The sequence below is a fragment of the Heterodontus francisci genome, chromosome 27 (assembly GCF_036365525.1).
Source record: "Heterodontus francisci isolate sHetFra1 chromosome 27, sHetFra1.hap1, whole genome shotgun sequence".
NCBI lineage: Eukaryota > Metazoa > Chordata > Chondrichthyes > Heterodontiformes > Heterodontidae > Heterodontus > Heterodontus francisci.
In genome coordinates this window covers 6,692,602-6,705,080 of record NC_090397.1, presented here as the reverse complement: position 1 = coordinate 6,705,080, position 12,479 = coordinate 6,692,602, and positions in this window count along the sequence as shown.

The window sequence follows — 12,479 nt, the reverse complement described above, 5'->3', positions numbered from 1 at the left end:
ATGGGGTGGAGGGGGGCGGAGTGTGTGTCGGGGGGAGGAGGGGTGGAGGGGGGGGGAGTGTGTGTCGGGGGGAGGAGGGGTGGGGGGGGAGTGTGTCGGGGGGGTGGGGTGGGGGGAGTGTGTCGGGGGGTTAGGGGGAGGTGGGGGGTGTGTGTGTCGGTGGGGGGAGTGTGTCGGTGGGGGGAGTGTGTGTCGGGGGGAGGAGGGGTGGGGTGGGGGGAATGTATCGGGGGGTTGGGGGGGGTGGGGGGTGTGTGTCGGGGGGTTAGGGGGAGGTGGGGGGGGGGGGGAGTGTGTGTCGGTGGGGAGGAGGGGTGGGGTGGGGGGAGTTTGTGTCGGGGGAGGAGGGGTGGGGTGGAGGGAGTATGTGTCGGGGGGAGGAGGGGTGGGGGCGGGGGGAGTGTGTGTCGGGGAGGAGGGGTGGGGAGCGTGGGGTGGGGCGGGGCGGGGGGAGCGTGGGGCGCGGGGAGTGTGTCTCGGGGGGAGGAGGGGTGGGGGGGAGTGTGCAGCGGGGGGAGTGTGTCCGGGGGGGAGGAGGGGTGGGGCGAGTGTGTCGGGGGGGGGGAGGAGGGGTGGGGTGGGGCGAGTGTGTCGGGGGGGGGAGGAGGGGTGGGGTGGGGCGAGTGTGTCGGGGGGGGGGGGAGGTGGGGTGGGGTGGGGGGGGCGAGTGTGTCGGGGGGGGGGGAGGTGGGGTGGGGGGGGGGCGAGTGTGTCGGGGGGGGGGGGGAGGTGGGGTGGGGGGGGGCGAGTGTGTCGGGGGGGGGGGAGGTGGGGTGGGGGGGAGTGTGCAGCGGGGGGAGTGTGTCCGGGGGGGAGGAGGGGTGGGGCGAGTGTGTCGGGGGGGGGGGGGGAGGAGGGGTGGGGCGAGTGTGTCGGGGGGGGGGGAGGAGGGGTGGGGTGGGGCGAGTGTGTCGGGGGGGGGAGGAGGGGTGGGGTGGGGCGAGTGTGTCGGGGGGGGGAGGAGGGGTGGGGTGGGGCGAGTGTGTCGGGGGGGGAGGAGGGGTGGGGTGGGGAGAGTGTGTCGGGGGGTTAGGGTGGGGTGGGGGGAGTGTGTCGGGGGGTTAGGGGGAGGTGGGGGGTGTGTGAGTCGGTGGGGGGGGGGGGAGTGTGTGTCGGTGGGGAGGAGGGGTGGGGAGGAGGGGTGGGGTGGGGGGAGAATGTGTCGGGGGGAGGAGGGGTGGGGGCGGGAGGAGGGGTGGGGAGGGGGGAGCGTGGGGTGGGGCGGGGCGGGGGGAGCGTGGGGCGCGGGGAGTGTGTCTCGGGGGGAGGAGGGGTGGGGGGGAGTGTGCAGCGGGGGGAGTGTGTCCGGGGGGGAGGAGGGGTGGGGCGAGTGTGTCGGGGTGGGGCGAGTGTGTCGGGGTGGGGCGAGTGTGTCGGGGGGGGGGAGGAGGGGTGGGGTGAGTGTGTCGGGGGGGGGAGGAGGGGTGGGGTGGGGTGAGTGTGTCGGGGGGGGGAGGAGGGGTGGGGTGGGGTGAGTGTGTCGGGGGGGGGAGGAGGGGTGGGGTGGGGTGAGTGTGTCGGGGGGGGGAGGAGGGGTGGGGTGGGGTGAGTGTGTCGGGGGGGGGGGGAGGAGGGGTGGGGTGGGGTGAGTGTGTCGGGGGGGGGGAGGAGGGGTGGGGTGGGGCGGGGGGAGTGTGTGTCGGGGGGGGGAGGAGGGGTGGGGTGGGGCGGGGGGAGTGTGTGTCGGGGGGAGGAGGGGTGGGGCGGGGGGAGTGTGTGTCGGTGGGAGGAGGGGTGGGGCGGGGGGAGTGTGTGTCGGGGGGAGGAGGGGTGGGGCGGGGGGAGTGTGTGTCGGGGGAGGGGGGGTGGGGTGGTGTGGGGGGAGTGTGTGTCGAGGGGGTGTGGGGTGGGGGGAGTGTGTGTCGGTGGGGGGAGTGTGGAGTGGGGGGAGTGTGTGTCGGAGGGAGGAGGGGTGGGGCAGGGGGTGTGGGGTGGGGGGAGTGTGTGTCGGTGGGGGGAGTGTGGAGTGGGGGGAGTGTGTGTCGGGGGGAGGAGGGGTGGGGTGGGGGGAGTGTGTGTCGGGGGGAGGAGGGGTGGGGTGGGGGGAGTGTGTGTCGGGGGTAGGAGGGGTGGGGGGAGTGTGTGTCGGGGGGAGGTGGGGTGGGGTGGGGGGAGTGTGTCGGGGAGGAGGGGTGGGGTGGGGGGTGAAGTGTGTTTCGGGGGAGGAGGGTTGGGGCGGGGCGGGGGTAGTGTTTGGGCGGGGGAGTGTGTGTCGGGGGGAGGAGGCGGGGGAGTGTGGGGTGGGGGGAGTGTGTGTCGGGGGGAGGTGGGGTGGGGTGGGGGGAGTGTGTCGGGGAGGAGGGGTGGGGTGGGGGGAGTGTGTCGGGGAGGAGGGGTGGGGTGGGGGGTGAAGTGTGTTTCGGGGGAGGAGGGTTGGGGCGGGGCGGGGGTAGTGTTTGGGCGGGGGAGTGTGTGTCGGGGGGAGGAGGCGGGGGAGTGTGGGGTGGGGGGAGTGTGTGTCGGGGGAGGAGGGGTGGTGTGAGGGGAGTGTGGGGTGGGGGGAGGATGGGTGGGGTGGGGTGGGGGGAGTGTGTGTCGGGGGGAGGATGGGTGGGGTGGGGGGAGTATGTGTCGGGTGGAGGAGGGGTGGGGCGGGGGGAGTGTGGGGTGGGGGGTGTGTGTATCGGGCGGAGGAGGGGTGGGGGGAGTGTGTGTCGGGGGGAGGAGGGGTGGGGGGGAAGTGTGTTTCGGGGGAGGAGGGTTGGGGCGGGGTGAGTGTCGGGTGGAGGATGGGTGGGGCGGGGGGAGTGTGGGGCGGGGGGAGTGTGTGTCGGGGGGAGGTGGGGTGGGGTGGGGGGAGTGTGTGTCGGGTGGAGGAGGGGTGGTGCGGGGGGAGTGTGGGGTGGGGGGAGTGTGTATCGGGCGGAGGAGGGGTGGGGGGAGTGTGTGTCGGGGGGAGGTGGGGTGGGGTGGGGGGAGTGTGTCGGGGAGGAGGGGTGGGGTGGGGTGGGGGGAGTGTGTCGGGGAGGAGGGGTGGGGGGGGAAGTGTGTTTCGGGGGAGGAGGGTTGGGGCGGGGCGGGGGTAGTGTTTGGGCGGGGGAGTGTGTCGGGGAGGAGGTGTGGGGTGGGGGCAGTGTGGGGTGGGGGGAGTGTGTGTCGGGGGGAGGAGGGGTGGGGCGGGGGGAGTGTGAGGAGGGGGGAGGAGGGGTGGGGTGGGGTGGGGGGAGTGTGTCGGGGGGAGGAGGGGTGGGGTGGGGGGCGTGTGTGTCGGGGTGAGGAGGGGTGGAATGGGGGGGCGTGTGTGTCGGGGGGAGGAGGGGTGGGGCGGGGGTAGTGTGGGGTGTCGGGGGGAGGAGGGAGGGGTGGGGCGGGGGGAGTGTGGGGTGGGGGGGAGTGTGTCTCGGGGGGTTAGGGGGAGGTGGGGTGGGGGGGCGTGTGTGTCGGGTGGTTAGGGGGTGGTGGGGTGGTGGGGTGGTGGGGAGTTTGGGGTGGACGGGAGTGTGTGTCGTGGGGTTGGGGGAGGTGGGGTGGGGGGAGTGTGTGTCGCGGGGTTAGGGGGAGGTGGGGTGGGGGGAGTGTGTGTCGGGGGGTTAGGGGGAGGTGAGGTGGGGTGGGGGGAGTGTGTGTCGGGGGGTTAGGGGGAGGTGGGGTGGGGTGGGGGGAGTGTGTGTCGGGGGGTTAGGGGGAGGTGGGGTGGGGGGAGTGTGTGTCGGGGGGTTAGGGGGAGGTGGGGTGGGGGGAGTGTGTGTCGGGGGGTTAGGGGGAGGTGGGGTGGGGGGAGTGTGTGTCGCGGGGTTAGGGGGAGGTGGGGTGGGGGGAGTGTGTGTCGGGCGGTTAGGGGGAGGTGGGGGGTGTGTGTGTCGGTGGGGGTGAGATGGATTCACAGGACTGGATTTCTAAAACAGTTCAGGGTCTTGATCAGTGGTGGGCGTGTGCGCAATTTGGTGTCACTGGCCTCTGTGCCAGGTTGCCGCCATGATCCCGACCTCTAGTCAAGGGCAGCTCAGGATTGGTTCGGCTCCCCCTTGGCCAGCGGCAGGCATCCAATTGGTGCCAATTAATGTTAATTATAGCCTATTAAGGCTCTGTTCCCACTCCAACTGGAATTTCCAGTCCCCAATTCAGGCAGCCGACATTGACCTGGACCCCATGCAGGCCGGCTTGTTGGGCTCAGGGAGGGAGGTGGGTCAGGTGGATCACATGTGGGACTCCCCCCACTCTCACACAATTCCACCCCCCCATCATCCCTGGACCCCAAACAGCCGGCACACTGAGGATATCGTGGTGAAGTCATGAGATGTTCAAATCCCCATTTTCTTGCAAATTGTGTGAAGTATTCATTTGTGAACAGTGGCCCATTGTCTGACACGACTTTGTCGGGACACCATGTGTCGCAAAGATCTTCTGCAAAGCTTGGATAATAGATTCTGTTGTTGAGTACAACCTTTTCACGTAAATCCATTGTGCGAAATAATCAATCATGATTATCTAGGATTTTCCATTGTACATACATAAATCCATCCCTAGCTGTTCCAATGGTCTGGTTGGAAATGTTGTTGTAATCAGAGGTTCTCTCTGCTCCAGTCTATGTATTGCACTTACTTGGCAATTCAGGACCAAGTTTCCTATATCTTTGGTTATTCCTGGCCACTACACTGATGGCCATGTGACCCTGATATAGATGTTCTAACATATCCAGTCTGAATGAACTTGGAGTGACTAATCTGTCATTCTACATCAGCAATTCATTGATGATTCTAAAGTGTTTTCTGAATTTGTTCTTGAGGCCAATCCTGTGTGCAGTATTAATGTATATAAGTACTGCTTTTGGGTGTGATGAATTTCTTGCAGTCTCTATATACTTACTGTCCACTGTTCAGTATATTGTGAATACGACTCTATCTCGTGCACAAAGTTCACATCCTGTTGAGTGAGGTGGTCTACCGTTACTGTTGATAGCACATCAGCAGATGTTTGCATCTGTAACAGCCAAGGCAGGAGGAGTGCACTATTAATTCAGTCCCACTTCTCCACAGCTCACAATATATCACTAAATTTTCTCACTTACCAAAACTGTCAATTAGATTCTTTGTCCCCAGAATAAATCACACCACCAAGTTTCTTTTAATAAACAACAAAATTATCTGTTTATTATAAACCAAGTCTTAATCAATGAAGTAAATATATACGCGAATTGAAATATCAAAACCCCTTATTTTTATCCTAGCCCTCACACACACACACTCACATACACAACCAGTTAACTGGGAAAACAAGGAATTTTTGTTTACATCTATTGCAAAGTAATAGAAGGAATAAAAAAACTTGTACCGAATAGCGGATATGGAAATCCTTTGTTTTTGTGAAGTGTCCCAAAGGTGAATACGTGGCTGCCACTAGGAATCATTTCAGGCGAGGTTGATGAGCAGTCTATTTGAGTAGGTGTTCCAAGAAATTCAACTACGGAAGGCTTCACATAGATGTTCTATCAGGTGTGCAGCAACAAAGGTTTTAGTTATCACATTCGATGCAAGTTCTTTTACAGATGCATGGTTTTCTGCAAACATTCAGGATTTCTTCAAAATACAGGAGGCAACAGTACAACTTCATACAGGATTTTTCTTTTCAAGAGCAGGGATTCTTCAAAGAGAGGTAACAGTTGTCTAGATTTTCTTCTGAACTCCTGGCAGGTCAATAAGCAAACTCCAACTGCCTCCTTTAGTCCAAAAACAGCTGGCTTTTAACAGTTCAAAATGAAACCAACTTTTCCAGGCAAGTCCTATGATGATCATAAATCCTGTCTTGTTACTAAGCAAAAATATCTCTTGTCAAACCCCCTGCTATGTTTAGTTGAAATCATGTGCCTTCCAGTAAAAACTTGTTTACTGGTCAACCTTTTGCTGACCTTCCTTTTTAAAAAAAAAAACCCCACAAAGTTCAGCAATCTCCAGATGATTCAATGTCCATGAAATCCTTTTCAGTTTTTAAAATATAGATTCTCCATTTTTAACAAAAAATGGAAACCCACATAACAATACGGTCTTGTATGTATATCGCATCAGTTGTAACCAGAACCTCCGAATTCTGGGAGGCATTTTTATGATCTCCTTCTCATCTAGTAAGGAAACCAATGGTTTGTGGACTGTCTCAATAATGACTTTCAATCCCATAATGTAATCAGAGAATTTCTTGCAAGCCCACGTGATTTCATGTGCTTCTTTTTCAATTCCTGCATAACTGGTCTCTGTCTCAGGCAAAGCTCTTGATTGGTCTTTGACAGCTAGCAGGCTGTTCTTGGAAGGGACTGCCCCTAACCTTGTAGATAAGGCAACTGTAGTGGTCATTGTTGTAGGGTTATAGTGTGCTAAGATGTCAGGTGATATGAGCATTTCTTGAATATTTCGGAATGCCTGCTCTTGATGTGAACTCCATGCTTGATCTTTTCAGGAGTTGCCTTATCTAGCACAGGTAATTGAGCTATTGAGGTAAAAATTTGGCTAATTGATTCACCATTCCGAGCAGTCATTGGAACTGTTAGACAGAAGTTGGAGTTGGAAACTCATTAATGGCTCTCATCTTTTGCTGGTCTTTCTTTATGCTGCTGTTACTTACTGTGTCCAAAGAAATGAATTGACATCTTGGAGAATTCATACTTGTCATTAAGCATGAGCCCTTCTTCCTGAAGACCACTTAACTATGCTTTTACTCTCTGGTCATGTTCTTTGATGGAAGCTCCATGCACCAGGATGTCATCCATGTGACATATCACTCTTCTGAGACCTTGCAGAATGTTGGACACTGTCCTTTGGAAGATTTCAGGTGCAGATGTTCTACCAAATGGCAAAAAATTGAAGCAAAGTCTTCCAAATAGTATGATAAATGTTGAGTGATCTTGACTTCTCATCCAACGGAACCTGCCAGAAGCCACAATTCATGTTGAGTTTTGGTTAACATTATGCTATTGAATAGCTTTACTGGGCTTTCATCTACTGACGACATAGGATGAATTTCCCTTTTCACTGCTTTAAGCTGCATTAAATCCACACAGATACGAAGAGTTGCATTTGGTTTTGGAACTGGAACCATAGGCGAACACCACTCTTGGTTTCATGACAGGAGAATTAACGGGTGTGATATCTTTCTGGGTGTAAAGATACATACCGGTTTGACATCTTTTAGTTTAATTCTATACTCTGTCTTCAGCCTTCTTTTGCCTGAAAAAAGCTTGGGATAGTCTGCTTGAAAGTAACTATTTGACTCTGGCTGTTTGACTTCATCCACCTTTTTGAGTAGATGTAAGTCTAAGCACACTTTTCCGCTTAACAGGGAAAATTCTTGGTTTTTCAAAATGTATAGAGTTTCCATAATCTATCTTCCTTTTATACTGGAGAGTTGTTTGAAGCTTACCCTTCACCTTCCGTTGGACCCCTCCTGGACCAAACAACTGTGTGTCTGCCAATTTGTAAACTATGTCTCGTCAACCATCGTTCTTTGTCTGACAGAACTGTGACACTTGCACCTGTGTCCAATTTGAAATTAGTAATATGTCCACTGATGCAGATGTCTGCCATTCAAAATTCTTGATTTTGGATTGTTAATTTCCCCTAGGAAGTTTCCTGGTTTATCTTTCACTGGAAGTTATTCCACCTCATTCACCGCTCTGTGAAGGCTTTTTATTTTGTAAATTTGAGAAAAGAGGTCTTGCTGTGACACATCTTTCTGAAGTGGCCTGTTTAAGGTATTCTGCTTCATTAGGAGGACACTGATTATGTCTATGGGTCTTTCTGGCTCCACAGCGCTGGCAGGGTTTCACGGTGTCTTGCACCCTATCGCCTGTGTGTACCTTCTTATCCAGAGATAGCTTTTCCATCCCGGGCTTCAGGAACTGAACTGTCATTGGATTTTTTTCTGATTCAAATCCTCTCTTCAGGCCTCAGAGTATCTCTGTTTTGCCTTCGGACTTCTTCCTGTCGCACCATCTGAGTTGCTTTCTCGAGTGTGAGGTCATCTTTGGACTGCAAGAGGTCTGAAAAGGACCCGTCAGCTATTCCCACTACTACTCAGTCCCTGATCAACTCAGACTTCAGTTCTCCGTACTCTCAGCCCTCAACCAATCTGTACAAATCATTAATGAAAGCATCCACGGATTCACCTATCTTCTGGACTCATTAAATTTTTGTTCTTTCCAGGATATTATTTCTCAAATTAAAATATTTGTTGAATGCTTGTAACACTCCTTCAAATTTGTCTGTAGCATCATTTTTGCCTTGCTTTATGAGCACATCAGCAATGGCACCCACTAAATATAAAAGAGCATTAACTTGCTCATCCTCTGATTTGGTATGTAGCTGAGAAGCTAGTCTAAATCTTAAATCTTTTTCTCCACATTGAGCAATTCTGTAATCTGATTGGGTCCTTCCCAATTCTGGAAGCTTTTAGGGATCATGTGTTTCGAATCCATTCTTTGCTAGAATTTTTAAGATGTTCCCCTTGCTTTACGTTTTTTTTAAAGGCTTGCTTGCTTTAATGGAGGTGTCCCAACTCTTTTCAGAAGTTCCTGTGCTAAATGGGGATTTCCTGCTCTCTTTGGGAATTCCCACGCTTTTCAGGGATTTCTCGCTCTTTACTCGGGTGGTCTGTGAGAGTAAAGTATTCGTTTTTTTTTCCTCTGAAGAGTGTCCCATTAGAAAATTACTTCACTCTTTTCAAAGGGTTTCTTACCTGACCCCCAATCACCAGTACCATGACTCACCCGATCGCTGGATTCTTCTCGCAGGCCGCCATGCTTCTGTGGTGCAGCCTGTTTATGCACTGACCCACTGACTGTCTGTCTGTGTCATCTTTCAGCAACAGAGCAGCTCTGGAGTGTTTCAGTCTCTTCTGCAGGTAAGTAGTTTTCTTCAGTCTTCTGGCTCTACTGTACCGGGCAAGTATTTTTCTATTAAATTTTTTCATTATTTGCCACTGCCACCAAATCGTGCATTGTTGTAGTGTAGATCAAATGTTGTTTAAAGAAGTCTGGGGTTCTTTGTAGCACTAAAGAATATCTCATTTATTATATACATATAATTATTTACACTCTCCACAAGCCTGTCTAGCCAGCACACCTCATGCTGCTTCTAGCTTCTTCTCAGCCTCATACCCATGTGACTATTACATCATCACTACAGTGGGAGAGGTTTATTCTCGCTCTCAAAAATTAACCCTTTCAGGCCCTTGTACGACAGGTCTGTTCTCTTTGGAGAAGAGAAGACTAAGAGTAGATTTGATAAAAGTGCTCAAAATCATGAGGGCCTGGACAGTAGATAGGGAGAAACTGTTCCCATAGGCTGAAGGATCCAGAAACAGTCCCTGCATATAAGATGTGATCCCTCTCTATATGTTGAGTTACCATTGACAAACACTTGCCATGTTCATCAGTAGATTCTCCCCCTGCTCCCTTATGGGAGTCATTATCCCATTTATTTTTAACTGGTTAACCCCTTTGTTGGAATAGTTTGCTTGTACCTCACAATGTTATCACAAGGCTGAAGAAGCCATTATTTGAAAGAACTGAGTTAAACAATGTTGATCGATAAGCTCAAGATCAGGATTCAGCCATCACTGAGAGGATTGGGAAGTTCTGCAAACCAAGGGCACAACCTGAAGGAAGTTAATGAATGTCGAGTGAAGCCGTGATGAAGTAACAGTAATGGATGACAATTCAATGACAGCACAGACAGTCAGGTCGTGGTGGGGGAGCCACATGTTTGCTGCTAGTGTGGGAGGGGAAGGTAAAGAATTGTATAGAAATGCACGACACAAACAGGTTATTCAGCCCAACAAATCCATGCTGGAATTTATGCTCCAACCAGGGCCACCTCCTATCCTTCCTCATGTAGCTCTATTAGCTTAGCCCTTCTCCCTCATACTTACCTAGCCTCCTCTTAAATGCATTTATTCTATTTGCTTCAACCACTCCCTGTGATAATGAATTCCACCTTCTTCCCACTCTCTGGATGAGGGTGTTTCTTCTAAATTCCCAATTTCATTTTTGGTGACTATCTTCTATTGATGGCCTCTCATTTTGCTCTCCTCCCAGAAGTAGAAACATACACTGTGTTTACTCTACCAAACCCCTTCATAATTTCAAAGATTGTTATTAAGTCACCCCTCAGCCTTCTCTTTTCAAGATAAGAAACCTAGCCTGTACATCCTCTCCTGATAGATTACCCCTGCATTTCTAGTACCATCCTTTGTAACCTTTTTTGCACCCTCTCCAATACCTCTATCTTTATATAGTTTGACGACCAGAATTGTAAACAGTACTCCAGGTATGGTCTAACCATGTTTTGATCCAAGTTCAGTGTCAATTCTTTACTTTTCAATTCTATCCCTCTGGAGATAAACCCTAGTTCTTGGTTTGCTTTTGTTAGATCCTTGTTAACCTGTGTCACTACTTTCAGTGATTTTGTATATTTACACTCCCAGATCCCTTTGCTCCTCTACCCCATTCAGATTATTATTTTTTCAGTAATATGCAACTTCCTTATTTTACTTGCCAAAATCTGACAGCTCACACTTATCCTATGTTGAAATTCATTTGCCAATTATATGCCCATTCTGCAAGTTTGTTGAGCTTTTTTTTGTAATTTCTTGCAATCCTCCTCAGTACTGATTATTTCCCTCACATCCACCCCAAATCTGCTGCCGTCTGCAAATTTAGAAATTGTATTTTAGATTCCAAAATCTAAATCATTAATGTAAGTTGTGGACAGCAGTGGTCCTAGCACTGATCCTTGTGGAACTCTACTTCCCGCCTTCTCACACTCTGAATAACTCTTTACCCCTACTCTCTGCTTTCTGTATTGAAGTCAGCTAGCCATCCATTCTGTCCCCTAACTCTGTGTGCTCTGACCTTATTCATTAGTCTATTATTTATGCCCCACTGCCTCTGCTCCTTTGCAGGCATGGTTTTCAGTTCACCTATCCCTTGATTTAGTTCTCAGGCTCAGTTGGAGGGGTGTTGAATATTGCTTTCAGTTCCTGGTAAATCTGCTGAATCCCCTAAACCCCCGATTTCACTTTCAATGTTTGAGTTTCCAGTGGGAGCTAGACAAATGCTGCATGTAACTTCCTGCATTTACTGAATGAGGTAGTGTGAGTATAAAGTAGAAAACTGTTTTATACTCATATCAACATTACTGTTAATAGCTAAGAAATGGAGTTTACACCCCCGACAATCCTGTCACATTACTGATTTGTCTGCAGCCCAGGAGGATCTGTGGGCTGCAAGCTTCTGTGATAAGTCATCCATAACTCCAAAGGTTTAGCCAAAATAATCAGCTGGACCATTGAAAAATTGTGGCTGCGTTTTTTGTTGTGGAAATCAAACTCTATTAACATTGGAGTAGGAGGAGGCCATTCAGCCCATTGAGCCTGTTTCACCACTCAGTTACATGGGTGATCTGTACTTCAACTCCATTTACCCACCTTTGCTCCATATCCTTACCCAACCAAATCTATCGAACGCAGTCTTGACAGCACCGATTGACCCCAGCATTCTTTGTAAGAGGTTCCGTTCCCGTACCCCCTTACTACAGTTCTTGGACTTTAGGAATTACAAGAACAAAATTGCACATGACAGGGTTTGACTTAACCATGAATTGTTGTTTTATTGAATCCAATAACATACCTGATACAGACACCCCAATGTTAATTGAAACAGAAATAAAAGCCTCCTGCAGTAACTTAAAATTGACACCCCAATTCCCAGCTGAACCCTTTAGTGATTTGACCACTGTTCCCAGTTACCCAAAACAAAGTCACTACGACTTAGCTCAAACTTACAAATTTCAGGCAAAAACACTTTGCTTTGTCCCAAAACCCTCAGACCAATATCACTACAAATTGGCTGAAAACACTTACAATCACCCACACGGCCAGTCGGTCCCAGTGTTGATTGTAGGTCCTGAGTCAAGATGACCAACCTTGACTCTTCTTCCGACTGCAGCCCCCACAGTACAAACCCCTTCAAGATTTGACTGAAAAACTTACAGCACCCACACCAACATCATTACCAGTGTTGATTGTAGGCCTGGACCCAAGACCAGTCCCTGTCCTTCTTCACATAACTACAGTGCCAAACCCTTCAATCTTGTCCTTTTAATGATGATCCTTATCGAAATATCATGAACACATCTCCTGAAGTCATCCTCCTGGATGGTCAGCACTTAGCACCTTTTAATCCTTTTCCTCTGTTATCTGCCTGGTCCAGACAGATCCATTTAGTGCTGATGTGATTTCCCTAACTGAGAACTTCACCAAGGTGAGGTAATCCAGGCTCCAAAACTAATATCCATGAAAGAGGTTTCTCTCCTGTTTTGATGAGAGTGAATGCTGTGCTCTGGGGTTGGTTAGTTGTAACAATGACCTCCCCAATCACTTAACATGATGGCAGTTATCCTGTGTCACTGTTAGGATAATGTCCCAAATTCCAGTCCTTTAACAGTATCAGTTCTGTTGTGATGTTGGAATGTTCGAAATTGACCCATCAGAAT